Source organism: Typopeltis vanoorti, chromosome 12 (genome assembly GCF_054136105.1).
Source record: "Typopeltis vanoorti isolate ZY-2024b chromosome 12, IOZ_Tvanoo_1.0, whole genome shotgun sequence".
NCBI classification, from domain to species: domain Eukaryota; kingdom Metazoa; phylum Arthropoda; class Arachnida; order Uropygi; family Thelyphonidae; genus Typopeltis; species Typopeltis vanoorti.
The window spans coordinates 129,742,800-129,766,655 of NC_143560.1; the positions used below are offsets into that span (position 1 = coordinate 129,742,800).

At 36.1% G+C, this 23,856-nt stretch overlaps 1 protein-coding gene across 3 annotated transcripts in view; it reads right to left on the reverse strand.

Annotated features, from left to right (window-relative positions):
• LOC150101224 (tRNA pseudouridine(38/39) synthase) overlaps positions 1–23,856 on the reverse strand; it is a 328,838-nt gene that overhangs the window by 112,239 nt on the left and 192,743 nt on the right. The gene's annotated exons all lie outside the window — the stretch shown is intronic.

A 23,856-nucleotide genomic window follows, 5' to 3' on the forward strand; every position in this document is an offset into this window, starting at 1 on the left:
AGCGATGTTCTCAAAATGGCTGAAGACATGGACCCCCAATGTTGAACGCTACTTAATAATAGAAATGCAAGTACATGATGCATTTGCTTGCTATGAACAAATTTATGATGAAAAGAAGAAGAGGAATAAGCAAAGCACATTGGACATTTTCATAAAAAAAAAACAAAGGTTATACCAGAAGAGCCACAGCCTAATCATTCACACAGGGAAAGTAATGAAGATGTGATTGTGAAGGAAGATTTGGGTGATTATTTTCCTGTTTTATAGTGGCAGTAACACACAGTACAGTTTAATAATTAAAATGACAGTATACCTATTACAGATAAGTCCCTAACCCCTATAACTCTGATTTAATGTATCGACTTACATCCTGCCAGATAGAACGGAACCCAGACATAAGTTGAGGGATGGCTAATTATTTCATAACAATTAATTTCATGCAGTTATGATTTAATACTGCATCTTTACATTTGTTTACCTTTCTCTAGACTGAGAATGGTGCCATGTATGGTCTGTAAGTGTTTGTGGATGCAAGTTTTGATAAATGTTTACTTTTATAATAGATTTGTGTATATTTTATGGTAGTAAATGATAAAATAGACCAGTATTTACATATAATAAAAAATAACTAACACTGGGTTTATGGGTCGTAATAATTTAATAAACCTACTAGTTTTGTCACTTAAGCTAGTGACTTCATCTGGGTTGGGATGAACATATAAATAAACAAACGTTAAATATGAATCATTACATTACTAAAAACACTGAATGTGTAGGAACCATTACACAAAAATACAAGTACAACAGAAACACATGGAGCGTGGATGCTGGCACACGGTCAGTCATTGTTCAGCAGGTGCATTCGATAGTTAGCAGAAAAATTATAGTTTGATGTTCAAAGATCTAATGAGCAACTTCCAAATGTCACACTAAATCATCCCTTGGTTTCTGTTTATAGAGTGCCTTGTGAGTGGATTACCACTGCAGCCTCTTTGATGTTGCAGGAGCTAAAGTTGTCTTCTATGTACAGCATGGAGTGCTTATTTTTTTTTTAGTCGAAAAAAAAAAAACAACATACTTATCATATTTTCATCTATTCTATTCATTCATGACATATCTAACTTTTCTGAGGTTTGAAATTTCTTAACTATGAGGTTTCTCTGCAATTTTTTTTCAAATTGTCACAAATCTCCAAAAATATTCCAATATATTATTTAAAAAAAATCCATGTACAAGTGGACCAGTGCAGTTCAAGCCCGTGTTGTTCAAGGGTCAGTATTTATTATATGGTAGCATAACTAGTTTTGTCTTCTTAGAAAACTTCATCAGATAAATACCAAAAATATACGTTACAAGAGAACAACAGCTATAAATAAATTGCAACTGGACTGCTGGCATTTGAAGATGTTCTGGATAGCAAAGTACTGTTGCATGTTCATGCAAGCATGATCTTGTATACACCAAAGTTGGATAGCTGAAGGGTACCAATCAGAGAGGTTAGTGCTTATGTTAGTATTAAGGTGGACCAGATTAAGAGAAATTTCCATTGATTCAATAATTCTTCTCTCAAGATCATCACAGCATCTAAAAATGCTTTCTGATTTGTTTCAGGTCACAGGGTAAGTAAGAATCCTCATCGTTAGGTTAGCAGAATTAAGAACATGATTAAATAGAGCTGTAGCTCTAGTTCTGCCATACATGGTTATGTCTCTCTCTCTCTCTCTCTCTCTCTCTCTCTCTCTCTCATGTTCCTCTATGTGTAGTTCAATGGATTTTTCCATCTCACCAAAATAGGGCATATTGCATATACACCAAAGATAGTAAACTTCTGCATATTTTAAGGTGCCATGTTTAGGTTTAGCTGTACCAAGTAAGGAATGGAGTTTGATTAGAGGAGTGAAAGAAGTACATATTTTATATAGATTTGAAGAATTTAAACTCTAGTGAAATGAAGCTGATAATGGGAAGAAAAATGAAACCTTTCACATCATTGTCTTTGATATGGTGAGCAGGTCAATTAAATAGCAGCATATTAATAGTCTGTTCATGGCATCTGTATTTCAGAAAGGTTCTAAGAAGAAACATGAGTTCTTTGGTGATCTCTTTTCTTCAATGAAAAGGGAGCAAGTAAGAATATGTAATGGAGAAATTATGCCAAGCTTTTGGGACAGATAATGATGAGATTGCACACAAAAGTATCTATTGGTATGCATTGATTTTCTGTAAATAGAGAACTTCAGTTTTTCTGACACGAGTAAGTTTGACATCTAGTGGGAAAGAACCGTTAACTTCCAACTCCACAGTAATTGTATTTTGGATGCTGATTGTTGAGATGGTTCAGGAATTCTTTTAAATAAACTGTCCATGGCTCCAAATTAAAAAAATATAAATATCATCAATATACCTTTCCCATAATCTTGACTTTAATGGAAAGGAATTGATTACTTTTTCCTCAAAGGCTTCTTAAATATAAATTGCTAAATACAGGCGATTGCCCATTGTCAAGTCAAAGTTCTGTTTGTACATGGTATTTTTAAAAAGTAACAAGAATTTATACAATGGATCAGGAATGGCATAACGTTTTAGATAACTTATCTTTTAAAAGAACAATACTCTCTTCTGTGGGCAAATTAGTAAAGAGAAAAATAATCAAAACTGCCCATAATTTCACCTTTTTGTGAAAAAAAAAAAAAAAAAAAAAATATATATATATATATATACAGGGTGTCCCAAAATTCACGCAAGATTTAAATTTAGTGCCATTTGTGCGGTAAAGTGTTGACAGTTCAAGGTTATTAAAAATGGAGCGCTACACGAAAGAACAGTTCGTTGAATGGATTATGGAACAACAACAAGTGGATGCTTATTTTTCGAACAAAATAATCTTCAGCGATGAGGCTCATTTTCATCTTGATGGCTTTGTTAATCAACAAAATTGTCGCATTTGGGGTTCAGAAAATCCACAAGTGATTGTTGAGAAACAAATGCATCTACAACGTGTCACTGTTTGGTGCGGATTTTGGGCTGGAGGCATCATTGGTCCATTCTTCTTAGAAAATGCGGCTGGTAAGGCAATAACAGTTAATGGTGCTCGCTATCGCGACATGATAATCCAGTTTTTTGTGCCTAAATTGCAAGATATGGATGTGGATGACATGTGGTTTCAACAAGACGGTGCCACATGCCATACAACCCAAGAAACAATTCAATTACTGCATGAGTCATTTCTTGGTCGTGTAATTTCCCGTTTTGATGATCAGAATTGGCCGCCAGATCATGTGACTTAACGGCGTTGGACTTTTTTCTTTGGGGTTTTTTGAAGTCTAAGGTATATGCCAACAAGCCCACAACCGCCCACGCCTAGAAGGAGGAAATTGAGTGCTGTATCAACGAAATTCAGCTACATTTAAGCAAAACAGTCATGGAAAATTTTAACAAAAGAGTACATATGTGCCAGCAAAGCCGTGGAGGCCATTTACCCGATATGCTATTCATGCATAACCCTATACTGTATACTTTATGAATCAATAAGAAAATACAATTTTTAATTAAAAACCTGGGTTTTCTATCAAAATTACTTCTTGCATGAATTTTGGGACACCCTATATATATATAACAAATAACTTGTATGTGTGAATCAATACCTTCTACGATTGGTTTTAGTGACATATTTTCCTTATGAGTTTCAGGCAAATAATATAATTGAGGAATGAGAAAATAAAGTGAACATAAAGCTTCAATTTCTGAGAAATTCTGTAATTCTGAGAAGATTGTTAGCATGATTATAGAGTTCAAGAGTTAGAACTCTTTAATTATTGAATAAGTATCTCTTTACAGAAATTGTGACATTTTCATTTTTTATAACTTTCTGTAATTTATTAATTATATGAAGAGCCAAAGGCTTCAATTCGGTGACATATAAACTTATTTAAGTTAAGGGATATTACATCCCATATTGTTTCATAGCCGAATAAGAAACTCAAAGAGTTTCATGCCGAATATAGTAAATATATAAAGTTCGGCGAGTCCAAGCATAAGCAAATACCTGGATAGTGTTACAACTGACCCTTTAGGGAGTGCAACACTGAGGCAACTCATGGTAAGGGTGGAGAAAGCTCCGATCACTATTCTTGATATTTACCCATAATGTGAAACCCAGCTCCTAGGAGCTGTATTATTGTTCTGCATTATGAGTGAGAGAAGGTCACTACTCAGACTGGTTTCAACCTTTATTGAGGTCTCATCAGTGAGTAGGCAGACCTAGAAATACCAAGTTTGTAGCAAACAGAATTTACATATACCCTACTATGAGAATTGCCAAGAAGGGGACCTAATAAATTATTAATTATATGAAGAGCCAAAGACTTCAATTAAGTGACATATAAACTTATTTAAGTTAAGGGATATTATATCCCATATTGTTTCATAGCCGAATATAGTAAATATATAAAGTTCGGCGAGTCCAAGCGTATGCAAATACCTGAATGGTGTTACAACTGACCCTTTAGGGAGTGCAACACTCAGGCAACTCATGGTAAGGGTGGAGCAAGCTCCAATCACTATTCTTGATATTTCCCCATAATGTAATACAGCTCCTAGGAGCTGTATTACATTATGGGGAAATATGGGGAATATGGGGAATTATGGGGAATACAGCTCCTAGGAGCTGTATTACATTATGGGGGAAATACAAACTTGGTATTTCTAGGTCTACCTACTCACTGATGAGACTTCAATAAAGGTTGAAACCGGTCTGGGTAGTGACCTTCTCTCACTCATAATGTAGAACCATAATACAGCTCCTAGGAGCTGGGTTTTACATTATGGGGAAATATCAAGAATAGTGATCGGAGCTTGCTTCACCCTTACCATGAGTTGCGTCAGTGTTGCACTCCCTAAAGGGTCAGTTTAAAACTATCCAGGTATTTGCTTATGCTTGGACTCGCGAACTTTATATATTTACTATATTCGGCATGAAACTCTTTGAGTTTCTTATTCGGCTATGAAACAATATGGGATGTAATATCCCTTAACTTAAATAAGTTTATATGTCACCAAATTGAAGCCTTTGGCTCTTCATATAATTAATAATTTATTAGGACACCTTCTTGGCAATTCTCATAGTAGGGTATATGTAAGTTCTGTTTGCTACAAACTTGGTATTTCTAGGTCTACCTACTCACTGATGAGACCTCAATAAAGATTGAAACCGGTCTGGGTAGTGACCTTCTCTCACTCATAATGTAGAACAGTAATACAGCTCCTAGGAGCTGGGTTTCACATTATGGGGAAATATCAAGAATAGTGATCGTAGCTTGCTCCACCCTTACCATGAGTTGCCTCAGTGTTGCACTCCCTAAAGGATCAGTTGTAACACTACCCAGGTATTTGCTTACACTTGGACTCACCAAACTGTATATATTTACTATATTTGGCATGAAACTCTTTGAGTTTCTTATTCGGCTATGAAACAATATGGGATGTAATATCCCTTAACTTAAATAAGTTTCTGTAATTTGTTTATGGCTTGATGTTCCATTATAGTAACATAATCTAATGGAGGTTTTGCATTGTTAACTGTGAAGATGGATTCCATACAAAATATATTAGCTTCTTGAGATTGAAGGGATGAAGTTGATTTTTTCTATTTTTCCAAGTAACTGTTCCTTTAGAATACATTGTAGTGATATAACAAAATGAAAACATTTACTAAGAATATAGTTTTCAACATTAGAAGGATGGCAACTATTATTTATTAATAATAATCTTATCAGAAGAAAGCTGAAATTTAGATTTGGATGCTTTTTGTAAATGTTTTCATTTTGTTCAACTATATTCTTAGTAAATGTTTTCATTTTGTTATATCACTACAATGTATTCTAAAGGAACAGTTACTTGCAAAAATAGAAAAAAGCAACTTCATCCCTTCAATCTCAAGAAGCTAATATATTTTGTATGGAACCCACCTTTAATACTTCAAATTTTCTAATTTAACTTTATTAGTGTTCTGGACATTAAATGCTTATGAGACGACCATACTTTTAATATATCACTATATATCTAAAGTATCAACACCCCAAAATACAATTTACCACAAAAATTGGAAGTTAATGGTTCTCTTCCATTCCAGGATGTCGAACTTACTAAAACTTACTTATCCACCCTAATAGCCTGGCAACATTTCTATATCAGGTAAACATCCTCCTTCCCTACTCAGTGAAGAAGAAGCCAAGTTTCTTCTTACACCTTTCAGAAGAACAGTTATCATAGACAGACTATTAAAGAAGTTGCTATTTAATCTGTCTGCTCACCATACTGAGAAAATTCTCAAAAAATAAAAATCTGTCCCCTCCCACCCCCCTCTAACCAAATTCCATTCCTTACTTGGTACCGCTAAACTTAAACGTGAGAGTTTAAAATATTCAAGAGTTTACCATCTTTGGTGTTACTGCAACTATATGCTCTATTTTAGACAAATTGAAAAATCAACTCAATCTTCGCATACAGGGGCAATATGAGAGACATCACATGTGGCAGAACTAGAGCCACTGTGCCATGTAATTCTGCTAACCCTGATGATGAAAATTCTATCATTCAAAGGAACAAAGCAAAAAGTGTTTTAGATGCTATAATGAGATTTTCTTGACAAAAGAATTATTGAATTGACAGAAATTGCGCTTAATCCGGTCCACCTTAATACTAACCTAAGCTATATGTGCTAACCCTGACAATGAAAATTCTATCACTCACCCAGTAATCTGGAACAATGCAGAATGTATTTTTAGATGTTATGATAAGATTTGCTTGAGAGAAGAATTATTGAATCGACAGAAATTGCCATTAATCTGTCCACCTTAATACTAATCTAAGCTATAACCATCTGTGTTTTATCCCTCAGCAGTCCAACTTTGGGTGTTTAAGAGTCAAGGCTGGATAAATGGGAGAAGACCTCCACATGGCCTTTTCAGGAAATGCAGAGAATTGACCAGGACTTCTGACTTGATGTCCAATCCTTACCTTCTTGTGGTGCACTCTGTTGGGTTATCTATCTGGATAGTGAACAAACGAGGATGGGCTGGCAATTTGGGATTTAGCTAACCAAACTGCATTCTTACTGGCTTAAACCATAACTCAAAATGATTGTACAACATGATGGATTTTCATGCTGGCTGGGCTATCACCCAGTTGAACAAGGCTCCTTTCATCAGGGAACCAGGGCAAACAGCTATTGGAACAAATTCCAACTCACCATCATCAGAGATCAAGATTGGGACCATCAAATAAGATCAATGGAAAAGAAATGGAACAATCAGATAAGTACCAGATCAACACATAGGTGTTATCGAAACAAATACAACAAAAAACAGGTGAGATCTTTCTAAGCAAGAAATACAAGATGTTATATTCAGGCAATGGAAATTAGGCAAAAGAAGTAGCTATCATATTCAACACTAAATATGAGGGTAATCTTGAATGGCATGCAATATGAAGTAGAATGATTTGAGCATATATCAGAATGGGGAAATGGACAATGAGACTTATTTATGCCTATGGCCCAACAAAATAATCTATTAAGGAAGGAGTGTAGAAATTTTTCAAGAAATTAGAGAAGGCAGATAACACATGAAAAAGAAAGCATTGGTCCTTTTTCTGAAGTTCTAAACAGCAGAATAGGAAATGATTAACAGATATATAGGAATGTTTTGAAAAAATTTGGAGGAAAGAGCAAAGCTAATAATAATGCATCTGAAACTCTTGCATTATTATTAGCTTTATCATATAAAAATAATTGGAAGAGATTAAGAGCATTAACCCTATACAACAATTATAGACTTTAACCAGAAAGATATTCACAGATTTACCTGGCAGGCAAGAAATACAAAAAGCATCATAGACTATATAATAGTTAATATGACATTGTCAAATATGATCATACACACCAGAGTATACAGAGGAGCAGAGATAGAGTCAGACCACTACTTACTAGTAGGGAAAATTAAATGGAAACCAAGATGGGAGGGAAGGAAAAATCTAAAAGAAAATAGAAACACAGAACTATATAAGATTAAACTCTTAGATGATGAGAATATCAGAGGCTCGTATCAGAATAGAATTAGGGATTGGTTGAGTAAAATCGAAGAAAGTAGGATAGTGGAAGAAGAAGAAGAATGGTCAAACATCAAATATATATTAGAAAATGCTGCAAGAGAGAGAGAGAAACAAAAAGAAAATGGAAGACACAGAGGTCTAAGACAATGGGACGAAGAGATCAAACAGATAATTCAAGAAAAAAAGATAGCACATAAACAATGGCTAAATTTAAAGACAGACGAATCATTCATTGAATATAAAAGGAAAAGAGCAATAGCAAAGAAAGCATGTAGGAAAAAAAAACAGACAAACATATGAAAATTTTATAGCAAAATTAGAACAGGACTATACATTAAAAAGACCTAAAACATACATACAGAATCCTCAAACAAATGAATAATGATTAAAAAGACACCCAACTGCATTAAACTAAAGAAGAAGTTTAAATGAGCCAAAGCACTCTGTATTTATGCCCGGCTGGAAAAAGCTTTGTTACGAGAACAAATCCACAAGGCACATAAAAACCTAGCATCCGCCCAAGCCAAAGTTCTACAACTTAAATTAGAGCTATCCGACTACGTTATTCCAGAAATTTGGGAGATTTTAGACAGGATCACAGACAACTCGGCCAAGCACTTATTACTGAAAAACAAAGAAAAATTAATAATGAAATTTCAAGCCCTACAACAACAGAAAAGCACAAGACCATTAAGATGCCATAACGAAAGGAACAGCCAATTGCCCAAAAATGAAGTTTGGAGCAACCAACCACCATTGGACCACAGCTTGGTTATCAACCAATCAAACCATAATCTCACCCAATAGGGGAAACAGGACGAATTATCCCAATCAGACAAGACGAACACAAATGACACATTAAATACTTCCATTTTGGAAAAACCGGCCTTTTTGACCACGCACTCCAAACATATCACAGAATTGATTGGAAAAATACCAAGTCCCTACACCGCACCAAAACCTGGTTTGAGAGAAAATTTAAAGAGTCGTGAAATGCTCAAACACAACCCAAATCTCAACAAAAATGATGGCCTAACCATTTCAAGAATGTGGAGGACCCATCTACAACCTGTATAACAACCTAAACTAGCCATAGAAAAATCCCACTACAAGAAGACAACCTGGTGAAGTGTTTGTAACATTCAACAGCAACTGAAAGAAATCATATTATAACAATCAGAACTGTACAAATCCAGAAGAATGGATTAATACATGAGGACTTTAGCAGTTTATTGTAGTTGTATTTATTTATTTATATATTTTTTTTTCTATTTTTTATTTTTATTTTTTTTTATTTTATTTTTTTTTATCACTAGAAGCCAGGCTAGGGAAAAGGATTAATTAACTACGTAGATTTAGTTTACCGGTATACAGGGCTAGAGCATGTAGCTTGGTTCCTTATACACTTGTATCCTTCCAATGATGACCTTGATACAGGGGTCGAAACGTTCAGTTTTATTTTATTAGTAATTAATAAAATAATCTGTTCAACACGTGTGTTTTTGTGTCCTTAAATTTATAAATATGAATGCTGATCACCGTGTTAAAAGAAATAATGATTAAAAAGAAAGAACAAAACTCAATATAATTGAACCAGAAACTTGGCAGGAGTATTTCTAGACGTTATGGCATGATAACTCCTTGATATGAGAAATCCCCTTGAAATACAACACCAGAAGATAATATAAACACAGAACTTATTAATTTTGCAGGTAAAGAATTTAATACCAGATTTCTAAAACTTATAAACCAAATATACAAAGAGGGAAAATCCCCAAAAAGCTGGAGTAGAGCTCTAGTGATCCCAATTTACAAAAAAGAACAAAAAAGAGATTGCAATAACTATTGTGGCGTCAGCCTCCTCAATACAGGTTATAAAATCTATGCAAAGATGTTAACACAGAAATTAATATCCTATATAGAATCAAAACTGGGAGAAGAACAGAACGGATTCCATAAGGGAAGATCATGTATTGACTCGGCTTTTATTTTAAAAATATTATAGAAAAACATAGAGAACATAATATGATTATATAAAAGCATTTGACAAAATTTTGAGAAATAAACTATGGGAAACTCTAAAGGAATATCGCATTCCAAACCAACCATACAATGCTCTATTGAGCATATACCACAATAATGAAATAGCAATAAAGCAAAATGATATCATATCTACTTCGAAACCAATAAATAGAGTCCATCAAGTCTGTCCTTTATCACCCATATTATTTAACATATATACAACAATATTATCAAAAAATGGAGAGAAGTAAATACATGTGCTTCCAAATTAATCGACATACAAAAACACACACACGCTACTCTTTGCTAATGATCAGATCATCTTTGTAAAAACTGAAGACAAACTGCAGAAATCAATCTATAATTTAAATAATAACAATATGGCCTGGAAATATCAACGGAGAAAACTAAAGTCATGGCTTTTCATGGAGATAACCCTGTCAGAAGTAAAATAGTAATAAATAATAAAATAATTGAGCAAGTTAATAATTTCAAATACTTAGGCTGTAAAACATCTTACACAAATGAAATAGATATTGATTTTAAGATAACAAACTTTATAAAAATCACTGGATTAATTAATAGAACCTTTAAACCTAATTACGTAACAGAAACACACAAGACTTAGAGTCGACAGAACAATAGCCAAACCTACACACTATTAGTGAGATATGGACCTTTGTAGAAAGAGATATACAGAGAATTCAGGCAGTAGAAATGAAATTCCTTAGAAAAAAAAGAAATAGTTAAAAATCTTAAAATTAATTCAATAACAGACTCATTAAATGATTAAATTAGGAAAAACTGGCTAGACCATATAGCAAGAATGCAGAGAGAAAGATTACGAAAAAAATCTTAACATATAAGCCTAGAGGTAAAAATAGGGGACAACCAAGAAGAAGATCGACTGAGTCTAGAACAGGCCACTTGGCCTAGAACCTGGATAGGATGAAAAATAAGAAGAAGGTTTTGCAAAAATGTGGATATCATGATGAAATGATCACTCATGTAAAAGTTGTCATCAGTTTACCACTTAAACCATGGGGAAATGAGAAGACAGTTAAGTTTATGGTAATGAATGTCCATATAGATATATAGAAGAGGGTATTGCTTCCTGTGTTTAAGAAAGATAGATTATTATCGAGCACACTCTCTACAACCACCCCTCTGATGTTAGCATGAGCACTGTCCCACAGAGTGCTATTTAAATAACCAACATAATTATTTAATATTAATATATTATAATTATTAATAATTAATATATTATAATTATTAATAATTAATATATAACATATTAATCATTAATATATATAATTTAAATAATCAATATAATTATTACGGTTTTGTGACCACATGTTTATTAAAGAAAACTGTTTTTAAAACTAAAAAAAGTTTTAATTTTTAAAAAAAAGTTTTTTTTTTTTTTAAACTGGGGTGCTTAAGGGTCAAAGTTGTATAACTGAGAGGAGACCTCCACATAGCCTTTAAAGGAATGCAGAGAACCGACCAGGGCTTCTGACCTAACGTCCAGTCCTCACTTTCTCGTGGTGCACCCTGTTGGGTATCTACCTGTATACTGAACGAACAAGGATGGGCTGACAATCTGGGATGTAGCTGACCAAATTGTATTCTTATTGGCTTAAACCAATATACAAAATGATGGTACGACATGACAAAATTTCATGCCGGCTCGGATGTCGCCTAGTTAAACAACCCCCCCCCCCCAATTGTTTTTGCCAGAAAAAAAGGGTGAACAGCGAAAAGTCAGCTACTTGAACAAATCTGAAAACACACCACAACTCAATATCACCAGAGTTGAAGATCGGTACTATCAACATAAGAAGGCCGAATGCCAAAGAAATGAAGCCAGCTGAGGAATTAGATAAGTACCAGATCGACATAATTGGGGTGACTGAAACAAAAAAGACAAATACTGGTGAGATCTTTCTGAGCAATGAATACAAAATGTTACATTCAGGCAATGAGAATCAAGGAAAAGAAGGGGTAGCCATAGTATTCGCACTAAATATGAGGTTAATCTTCTTGAATGGCAGGCAGTCTCAAGTAGAGTGATATTGGCAAATATCAGAATGGGAAGCTGGACAATGAGACTTATTTGTGCCTATGATCCCACAGAAGGCTCACCTAAGGTAGAAGTCTAAGAATTTTTTGAGGCTCTACAGAACTGACACAATGAAACAGGAAAATGTTATACTTCTAAATAAATCTGCTACAAGTCTGCAAGATTCCCTGACTAAATTGAATAACTGTTGTAACAGATATGGTATGAAGGTCAACAATAAAAAGACAAAGACAATGAAAATAGGCAGAATCGTTGAAAATGTCAATTGTGTTGTGAATAGAGAACCTGTGGAACAAGTAAAACATTTGAGCTACTTAGGCACGATTTTTAGTGAAGATGGTAAATTAAATGTGGAAATAGACAACAGAATCAACAAAGCTGGTATGGTAGGAAGTCAATTGAATAAATTCATATGGAATAAGAGAGAAATTAGTTGGAACACTAAATTAGCTGTATAAAAGACAGTGTTCAAATTCAAACCAGCTTTAACTTATGGCTCTGAGAGCTGGGTCAGACGTAAAACACTTCACCAAAGACTAGAGACTGCAGATATTAGAGCCCTGAGAAAGATTAGAGGCGTGAACAGATGGCATCAATGGTAATATCATATTAAAAATGAGGATATTAGGAAAGAACTTGACATTGTCAGCATCCAGGAATGCATTAGCAGAAGCTAATCTCAGGTGGTATGGTCACTTAAACAGAATAGGCGATGAAAGATTAGCAAAACAGCCAACCTGGCAGAGAAAAGTGTTCTCCGCCAGGTTGGCAGGAAAACGACCCAGAGGAAGACCAAGATATAGATGGATTGATACAATAAAGTGCCTTAGACGAAAGAAATATAAGATCTGATAATGTTGGAGTCTTGACAAGTAACAGACTGATTTGGAGGAAAATTGTAGATAGGAAGTTAGTAATGATGTAAATTTTTCATGTAGTACTATCATATCCTGTACATCCCTTGAGGGTACATAGCAGGAATTTGATTATGATGTTTTTAAAACTAAACAAGTACTAAAATCAACACCTGACAAGTTTCATTAGTCGTCAGACTAACATCTTCAGAGGTAAAGAGAACTAAAAGTTTAAAGCATAAAATATTAGAAATTATGAAAATTAGTTATTTTTTTGGTATTGTGAACATCAAAAGAGTTTGTTAAAAAACTGAATAACAGATCTATACAACTGTTATGCGTGTTAGCTTGATAACAATGCTACTTGTTGTCGTGTTCTGTGGTTCACACTCATTCTGTCTGAGGTCTGAAATTGGTAAATTTTAATAAACGATGACTAAACTTGATTTAAAATCAAACCTTGGTTTTTGTTGCATTGTGTAGGAATTTTAATCATATTTGCTGCCTCTTTGAATTTTCTTGTGAAACAATTCTTATCTATACAGGACATGTTTGTTCTATCAGAGTACATCATGACCGGTAGAAGTTGTGTGAAATGCCAATCCCGATTTATGTTCTCTCTTATTTTGTACGTCCTTTTGATGTTCGCTCATGCAGATTTCTCCCAGTCTGGCCTGCATAGCAGATGCCACAGGAACAGTGAATATTATAAACTCCTGGATTTTTCATTGGGTGATGTGGAGGTTTCGGAGGACGAAGAGATCTTGATATTTTTTCAAGTGGCAGGAAAGTCACTTTTATGTTGTATTTGTAGAGAAGTTTGGGTTAATTTATCTGTTATATTCTTGATATAAGGAAGGGTGACTGTGTTCTTGAAATCTCGTTTATTTAAGTTTCTTGGAGGTGCTGTATTGAAAATTTTCTTAATTAACTTAGTATTGAAACCATTCAGTTGTAGTATCTGTGTTAAGTATTGTATTTCTTCTTTCTGTTATTTTTCTGTACTGGGGATGTTGCATACTTACTAAGGTTTTTATTAGGCCTATTTTTTGCTTGGGGTGGTGACGTGAAGCAGCATGCAGAAATCTTCCTGTGTATGTTGGTTTTCTATAGATGGAGAATGATAATCTGTTCTTTCTTTCATTTATAATCAATTTAGTTTAATCCTTTATCCAAGTGTGAGCAAACAAAGTTTGCGCCTGAAAGTATCTTCAGGACTAGGGTAAGGTGGTACAACACCAGGCCTCCTTGCAAAGGTGGAGCGAGCTACCAACATTCCTATCTCAGTATCTCCCATAATGCAAAACACATCTCCTTGCAAATATGTCTAATGTTATGCATTAAGGAAAGGGCCACAACCCAGACTAGTTTCGACCTTTATTGAGGTCTCTTCAGTGGGAGCCAGGCCCGAGTGGAGATACCAGGCAAAAGCATTAGCAGGTCATCTCTACCTATAGGAGTTGCCAAATGGTGTGCCACCCTTTTTTAATAAATTACTCTGGATTTAGAGAAAGATGTTGAAAGTTTATTTTTCACTTGGTTAGAGTAAAATAAATTTAGTTTAATCCTTTATCCAAGTGTGAGCCAACAAAGTTTGCGCCTGAAAGTATCTTCAGGACTAGGGTAAGGTACTACAACACCAGGGTACTCCTTGCAAAGGAAGCTCGCTCCACCTTTGCAAGGAGTACCCTGGTGTTGTAGTACCTTACCCTAGTCCTGAAGATACTTTCAGGCGCAAACTTTGTTGGCTCACACTTGGATAAAGGATTAAACTAAATTTATTTTACTTTAACCAAGTGAAAAATAAACTTTCAATTTCTTTCATTTATTTCTATCAGGATGTGCACGAAAGGAAGATTTTTTAATTTTCTTCTAGTTCCAGAGTGAATTTTATATTAGGATGTAAGTTATTAAGATAGTCTTCAATGTAATCAATTCTAGTGCTGTTCTTGGCCACATGATGAAGATATCGTCCACATTTTGAGCCATATTTTTGTTTTTTTGTGCCAGTTTTGTAAAGCCATATTTTCAAAATTTGCCATGTAGAGGTTTGCTAGAGCTGGTGAGAGGGGTGAATCCATTGCTAGTTCTTCTTTTTGTTCCCAGAGTTTGTCTTGGTAAAGGAAGAATTTTTTTTTTATGCAATGTTTGTAGAGCTGTATAATGTCCAGTGGGAAGAGATTTTCTAGGAAGTTTACAGTTTCATTTCTTGGAATCTTTGTGAAAAGGCTGACTACATATAACCTTGCTAATATGTCTGAAAGATCTATGTGAATATCTTAAATAAGCAGTATAGGGGTATTTAAATATAGTATAGTAACTGCAATATGAGGTCATCTTGTGTGATATCTGTACCTTGTGATCAGTAGATGAAGAATATGAGCATCTAACTCAGAGTTGGATGGCAACTGCCTGATTGTATGTGATGACTGAAACTTTCTGGAAGGGGATATGGCTGCCCAGAAGGATGGCAACTGATCTATAGGCACATCCATTCCTCTCCTGTTCTTATGGGTGAGAGTAACATTTCATAGTGACGTTGACAAGCAGAGACAAGCAGGTTTATTGTTCCTCTGTATCAAGCCTTGATAAGACTCCATCTCGACTACTGTGCTCAGATTTGGTCACCTAGGTTTCTTCTTGATGGGGAGGAGGTGGAGGAGAGGATCCAAAGGCGAGTGACCAAGATGATAGCAGGTCTGTGGAATGAACCTTATGAGAACAGGTTGAGGATTTGTGGGTTGCAAAAATTGGTTGATAGGCGGAGGAGGGGAGATATGATTGAGACATTCAAATTACTGAAGGGTTTCTATAAAATTAATTCAGAAGATATTTTTGAGAACAGGGCTGGTTGTGGGAGGACTAGGGGACATCCATGGAAACTGGGCAAAAGTGTGGTTAGTAAGAGTGTTAGAGCTGGGTTCTTTACTTTTAGAGTAGTGAATGAGTGGAATGCGCTCCCTGAGTCTGTGGTGGATGCTGTGACAGTGAATGAGTTTAAGGCGAGGTATGATAGATACTGTATGAATGTCGAATAGTTGTGATGAATATGATTTGGGGCCTCCCTCGATGAGTCTAATGACTCCCTGGAGTTGCCTAATAATAGTAATAGTAATAATAGTAATAGTGTGGGGACCATCACTAGGCTTAAGTATGTCTCCTGCAGGCAAAGGCATACTAATTTATACTTATGCAAGAAGGCCTTGAAGTCATAAGTGTTTTGACAGAATCCACACCAATTCCATTACAGAAATGCTTTCATTATTTAATTTTGGTAGAGTCGTTTGGCTTCCAACGTTGCAAGTCTTAATTTCAATGGCACTGGATTTTTTTTTTTTTTCTTTTTAGAGAAAATATCTAAGAGATCAAACTAAACTAAATCCAGGACACTAGTTTTATTAATAGTTTTATTTTCTTGTGGGGGGGAAAACAGCAGTATTCATTCTATCTATTAATGGATCTTGAGGCATGTCCTTGATTCCCTGAGGTGAAGGTTCCATTATTTTTTTTATTAATGCAGTGGAACCATTTTAGGTGTATTATCAGGAGTGAGATATATCAATTTTTCTCTCCAATTTTCTATATAGAGTTGTCAAGCACATCACACTGTTTTGGAACAGTCATAAGGATTAAAGTCCTTGTTGACATTTTCTTAACAGCTTCCATCTGATAAGGAATGCTCTGCTCAGTTTTAATTTTTTGAATCTCATTTTCATCTTTTCACCTTTGGCATACTCAGGAGTGGAGTGAGAGATCTTTCTCACAATTAGGTCATTTTGGTGTTTTTCATCTACAATCCTTACTCTCATGCTCTTTACTGCCACACAGGGCAGAGATGGCAGAGCCATGAAAGACAGTCTGAGAATGACCAATGATCATACTTCTGACTCTTAAAGCAGTCCTAAGGTTTGTGAAGTAGAAGAACAACAGGGCAGTTAACATGCTCTCACTGATATTAAGAGTTTAGTGTGTTGAATGTAAGGATGATATTCCTGGTCAGAACCAGGTGACATTCCATATATATTATTATTATTATGGGCAACTCCAGGGAGTCCTTAGACTCACCAAGGGAGGCCCCAAATCATATTCATCACAACTATTTGACATTCACACAGTATCTATCATACCTTGCCTTAAACTCATTCACTGTCACAGCATCCACCACAGACTCAGGGAGCGCATTCCACTCATTCACTACTCTAAAAGTAAAGAACCCAGCTCTAACACTCTTACTAACCACACTTTTGCCCAGTTTCCATGGATGTCCCCTAGTCCTCCCACAACCAGCCCTGTTCTCAAAAATATCTTCTGAATTAATTTTATAGAAACCCTTCAGTAATTTGAATGTCTCAATCATATCTCCCCTCCTCCGCCTATCAACCAATTTTTGCAACCCACAAATCCTCAACCTGTTCTCATAAGGTTCATTCCACAGACCTGCTATCATCTTGGTCACTCGCCTTTGGATCCTCTCCACCTCCTCCCCATCAAGAAGAAACCTAGATGACCAAATCTGAGCACAGTAGTCGAGATGGGGTCTTATCAAGGCTTGATACAGAGGAACAATAACATGCTTGTCTCTGCTGGTCAACGTATTCTTCAGCAACCAAGTGATTTGATGAGCTGATTTGGCCACTTTTTCAATGTACCCCCTAAACTTTTTCAACTCCTTATCCACCAACACTCCTAAATCTCGTGCCTCATCAATTTCCTGGAGTACAGTTCCACCAATAGTAACCTGCTGCTAATCTTTTCACCCCAAAATGCATAACCTTACATTTTGCCACATTAAATTGACACCCATTCTCCTTAGCCCAGACCTCCAATCTATCCAAATCATCTTGCAAAATTTTGACATCATCTACATTCACTATTGCCCTACCCAACTTTGTATCATCCGCAAACAAATGAACTGTTCCTCTCAGATCCTTTCCTATATCATTAATGAACAAATTGAAAAGTAGTGGTCCAAGAACAGAACCTTGTGGCACACCACTAGTCACAGGCCGTCTTGTGGACTCTACTCCTGAATAAACCACTCTCCTATCCATCACACCAACCCTATATCCATCCCCATATGCTGCAATTTACTGATTAGAATTCCATGTGGTATCCTGTCAAAGGCCTTAGCAAGGTCCAGTAGAATCACTGTAAACCCATTACACTTATCCAGTTCAGCCATCACAGTGTTCTAATACATGAACAAGTTACTGAGGCATGACCTACCTTTCACAAAACATGCTGTCCCCGATACAGTATCCCATTTTCATCTATCCAATCTTGTATTTTCCTCTTGACTATTTTCTCCAAGACCTTGATAAAGATTCCTGTTATGCTGATTGGCCGGTAATTTTCAACAGCAGCCTTGGAACCACCTTTATGCAGCGGAACTATTTCCCCCTCTTTACACCCACCCTTGGGACTGCCCCAGACCCAAGGCTCAAATTAAACAAAATGGTCAAGGGCACTGACAATTCTTTAGCTGCTTCATGCACGACACAAGCTGGTATACCATCCAATCCCACAGATGTATTGACATTGAGGCTCTGTAATAGACTAGTTACCTCTACTTCATTCATCACAATTCCAGTATAAGCTGTTGGTTCTTCCATTCCTGCAATGTCACCACCTGGATGATATACTCTTGCAAAGTGCTCGCTCAGTAATTCCACTATATCGACTGATTCGGTTACATCCCTAGCCCTCAGCATTTTTTAAAACAGTTCTGCCATGAGCATTTTTCCTTTTACTTGCAACATATTGAAGAAACTCTTTGGGATTCTCTTTAGACTGCATGGCCAATTTTCTTTCGTAATCTGCTTTTGCTTTTCTTACCACCCTTGTTACCATCCTGGCCTGAACTTTATACTGTTCCTGCGCCTGCTGATCACCTTTCTCCTTAAATTCCCTCCATAATTGTTTCTTTTTTTGCAGCTCAAGATTAATAGTGTTATTTATTCATTTAACCTCTACTTGATTTATTATTCGGACTCTTGGTATACAGTCAACCATTACCTCCTGCAAACACTTCTTAACCACCTCCCATGCACAATCAACATCCAGCCCTTGCAGTTTTGCATGCCATGGCACTGAGCCAAGCACACTCCTAAGCTTGTCATACTTACCAGCCCAGTAATTCCATATGTACCCTGTCTTAATTGTAAATTCCACACCTTTAGCCACCTCCGAAGTCATGACCTTATGGTCACTCTCACCAATTGGTGGCAACATGGTCATGTTCATTGCCACATTCTCAGTTGAAATTACCTGGTCAAGCACTCTCTGCCCCCTGGTATTTTCCACTACATGCTGTTGCAGATAGTTGTCCCCTAATAACCGCATAAAATCCAATTCCTTCCTCCCGTGTGCCCTCTCCTCTTTCCAGTCAATGTTACCATAATTGAAATCACCCATAATAATTACTCTCCTTCCACTCATTTCTTCTATTTGCCTATGCATACTATCCCCACCATCTATTCCATCACCTGGTCTATAGCATCACCCAATTGTATATTTTGTTCTGTTAGATTCTATCTCACACCAAACAGCCTCAAATGTGCTCTTTTCTCTATCCTGCAGTACAACTTCTATACTCCTTGGCTGCAACTCATCAGCTATCATCAATAACACTCCTCCCCCCCCCCTTTTTATTCTCCCTGTCACTCCTGAACACACTATATCTGTCGCATTCAATCCCACTAGCTTTATCATCTTCTGTCAGCCATGTTTCACCAATACCAACAACCTGTGGCCTGGAAGTGCCAACCAAGGCCAAAAACTCTTCCTTCTTGTTCCTAATACTCCTGGCATTAGTGTACATGAATTGCAGAAGTCCATTAGTCCCATCCCTACTTTGATGCCTTATACTAACTATCCCATTCTGATTTGTTGTCCTTCGTACTCGCTCGGGCATATTATACTCATTCATACACTCGACTGCCTCCCTAAAGTCTGCATATCTACTCCCCCCCCCCTTAATAAATCTAGTTTCCCTGAGTCTGTACATACACTTCCACATCATTCATCAATACTTTTTCAAGCCTCCATACACCAACTCCATTCAAATGTAACCCATCCATCTTATATAAATCCTTTCGCCCATCGAACTCACTCCACACATCCACAAATTCCACACCACTCTCCATGCATAACCCATGCATAAAGTCATTGGCAATTATGGCCCTCCTTCTAAACACTTCACTGTCATACTGCAGTAAAATACTCACCATCCTAACTCTCTCACTCTTCTCTTTTGCTACCTCACATCCTCTATCATTTCCATTTTGTCTTCTTTCAAATCATTTGTTCCTGCCACAATTATCATCTCTTTCACTCTCTGTTTTTTTTGCACTCGAATAGATTCGCTAACTTCCTTTATGTTCGCACCCGGCTGGTAAGATTTCGTCAAACTCTCTATTGTATGTATATTATTATATATTATTATATTATATGTATGTATATATATTATACAATGAAACCTGTGGAGAATTCATGACTAAACAAATACATGTAATAACCACAGTAATAAGTTTTAATAAGTAAATATTTCATCCTAAGTATCTTATGACATCGTCAGTACAGTTAATTCAAATAATACTAGGAATAACATACAGTTAGGGCACATGATTACAATGGAATCCCAATATGCATGCAGTAGCATGTTATAGAATTAAATTAAAATATATCTGGAGGAGGGAAAAAATATATTACATTAAAAGAAGATAACATATATAAAAAAAAATTATTATTTTAGACAATTTTGTATGACAATTTCCCATACTTTAGGAATAGCAAGAACATCATTACAGTTTAGATTTGGTCTGTGAAGTAGGGCTTCAGTACTTTCTTTATATAAACTTTCATGTCTATATAAAGATCTATGTAAAAGTTTGGTCTTTTCCCAATGAATCCTATGGTTTGGATTTTCAACTCCGTGTTGAGTGAGGCCAGATTTCTGCGGTTTGATAAGACGGATATGGGCTTGATGTTCTGAAATGCATTTATGAACAGATCTACCTGTCTGTCCATGGTAAGACAGTTTATAGGAGCATGGAACCTCGTACACACCAGGTAGCATCAGATATGAAAGTTTGTCTTTAAGAGAAGGTAACAAGTTATAGATCTGGTTGATGAGTTTGTAGATAGTAGCAAGATTGTATTTCTTCGTAATTTTTGAAAGATGTTCGGAGATGCCTTTGACATAAGGTATGGAAATCCTATGGGCTTGTTCTTGTCTAGGTTGATGTGTGGGGAATTGACTGATGATTTTTTTAGTTGTTTTAAGATTATATCCGTTTAGTATGGCTGTATTTTTGATTATTTCCAATTCTTGGCTTAGAGATTCTTCAGAGAAGCAGAATCTGTGTGCTCTGGTTACTAATGATTTAATGATGCCAAATTTTTGAGATGGATGAGGAGCAGAAGAATTGTGAAAGTAGCGACCTGAAAATGTCGGCTTGCGATAGACAGAAGTGGAGATGGAACCATCTTCTTTTCTTTGGATGTGTAAATCCAGAAAGGAGATACCCTGTGGAGATTCTTTTTCTAGCATAAATTTGATGCGAGGATGAAGAAGGTTTATTTTATCTAGAAACAGATGTAGTTCTTGTTCGGAATGACTCCAAACAGTAAAGACATCATCGACATATCGTAGCCAAATTTTTGTTTTGGGTTTAAACGTTAAAATGTTTTCTTCAAGGTATTCTAGAAAGAGGTTTGCTAAGCTTGGTGATAAGGGAGACCCCATTGTTGTTCCTTTCTCTTGCTTGTATATTTTTTCTTTCCAAGTGAAGTAACCAGACGTAATAACAAATTTGAATAATTCAACAATATCGGACAGAAATTTTTGAGTTAACAAGTCTACCTTTTCCTTATGGGGAATATTAGTGAAGAGGGAGACAATGTCGAAGCTAATTAGCATGTCAGTTACCAACTATTGAACGTCTTTTATTTTTGCGTGAAACTCGGGAATTTTTAATTGATGAGGCTGAGTGGCCTATGTGAGGACAGAGAAGGTTAGATAAAAATCGTGATAACTTGTAAGTTGGGCTGCTAATAGAATCCATGACAGGTCTGAGTGGAATGTTATTCTTGTGAAGCTTAGGTAAACCGTATATTCTAGGAGGTCTAGCATGATATGTCCTGAGTATTTTTTATTGTTTCTTCATCTAAAGAAATAATTTCATCAAGTAACTTGTTCAGTTTCTTGAGCTCTCTTTTTGTGGGATCATAATCATAATAACTTATGCCAAACTTCATTGTGATCCTACATGAAATATTTACGTATTAAAACTTATTACTGTGGTTATTATGTGTGTTTGTTTAGTCATCCACATATATGAATATTCTCCTTATGATTGTCATTGCTTGGTCCGTAATCTAGAAGTAATATCTCCTTCTCAGGAACATCTGAGGTTCCACTCCTATATTACTCCTCAATTGGTTGGTATTCTCCCAATAGATGATACATGAAGGAATTGTTTGATTGTACTGGTTGTTTGATGTTTTCTGTTTCTTTTGTTTACCAGTAATGTACAAATAGTTTCTGAATTTAGTTGAGGCTGATGAAAATGACTCATCTTCAAAAAGGAAATTGATTGAACAGCAGGGCATCCCATCTGCCACAGCGCCCCCCCCCCCACACACACACACGAATACCCAACCGATGCTCCAGCAAGCAATGACTGAACTTGACTACCCTGGATGCCATACTAGCACCATAGCAAGCCTTGGATCCTGTCCCCAGACCATGGGGAAGGAGATTTACTGCAAACACTGTTGATCCATGTGTTGAATCCCAGCTGTCTGGAAGATAGGAGATTGAAAACGTCTTGGGAGATGCAGAGCAAAGAACACAAGAAGAAAGGCATGGGGAAAAGAGGAAGAATGATAAGAGCCAGCACCATCCCTAGGAGGTTCCCCCCACCACAAACAACTGTTTCAAATACTGCAAAATTCCGAATCTAGCAGACACACATGGGGATGGTGCAAAAAACCCCACAAAAATCTTTCCAAATTGCTTGAAGATGTCCAGAAGAGGACAATATGGTTAAGTGGCAATCCCTTTCTCACAAATTCTCTCCCATCATTTCTCACAGATGTATTTCCAACTTAGACTTCTTTTATAGGCATTTTCATGGATGCTGTTCCATTGAACTGTCAACATTCCTCCACTTTCTCTCACACCCATAAACACACAAGCGCAGATATAGATAATTTGAAACAGTCTTCCTAAGGTCTACAACCTCCAGTTATTCAAGAATCATATCAGCAGATTTCTTCTTTCTTCATGACCAATGACCATTACACACCACTGATGTTGCTACCTCATGCGTGTGTGTGTGGAAATGCTTTTAATAAAAGCTTGATGTGATGAGAAGAGGACAAACTAATTAACAGATTATTTGTCGAATCACAGACTTGCTTTCCTTCTTACAGATATTTCTACTCTATATTATATGCTATTCCCAAAGATATTTCTGTTTGTGTACCGTTCTACCTAACTGTCCATTCATCATTCCTCCAATTCTTTCTAATTTTGTAAAAATAATAGCAGCTGCTGAACAACATCTGTACACACTTCAAGAAGCAAATTCTTATTCTTCTCTTTCATTCTGCCTCTCTCCAAGAAACACCTCAATAGGTTTCTTCTCTTCCCTACCTCCAAACCAACGTCTCTCTCTCTCTCTCACACACACACACACACAAAGCACTGTCATGTTATAGCTTTTCCAATCCCTTGCGTGCAGAACTAGTATGTATAAATTATATACTGACTACAGCAAAAAT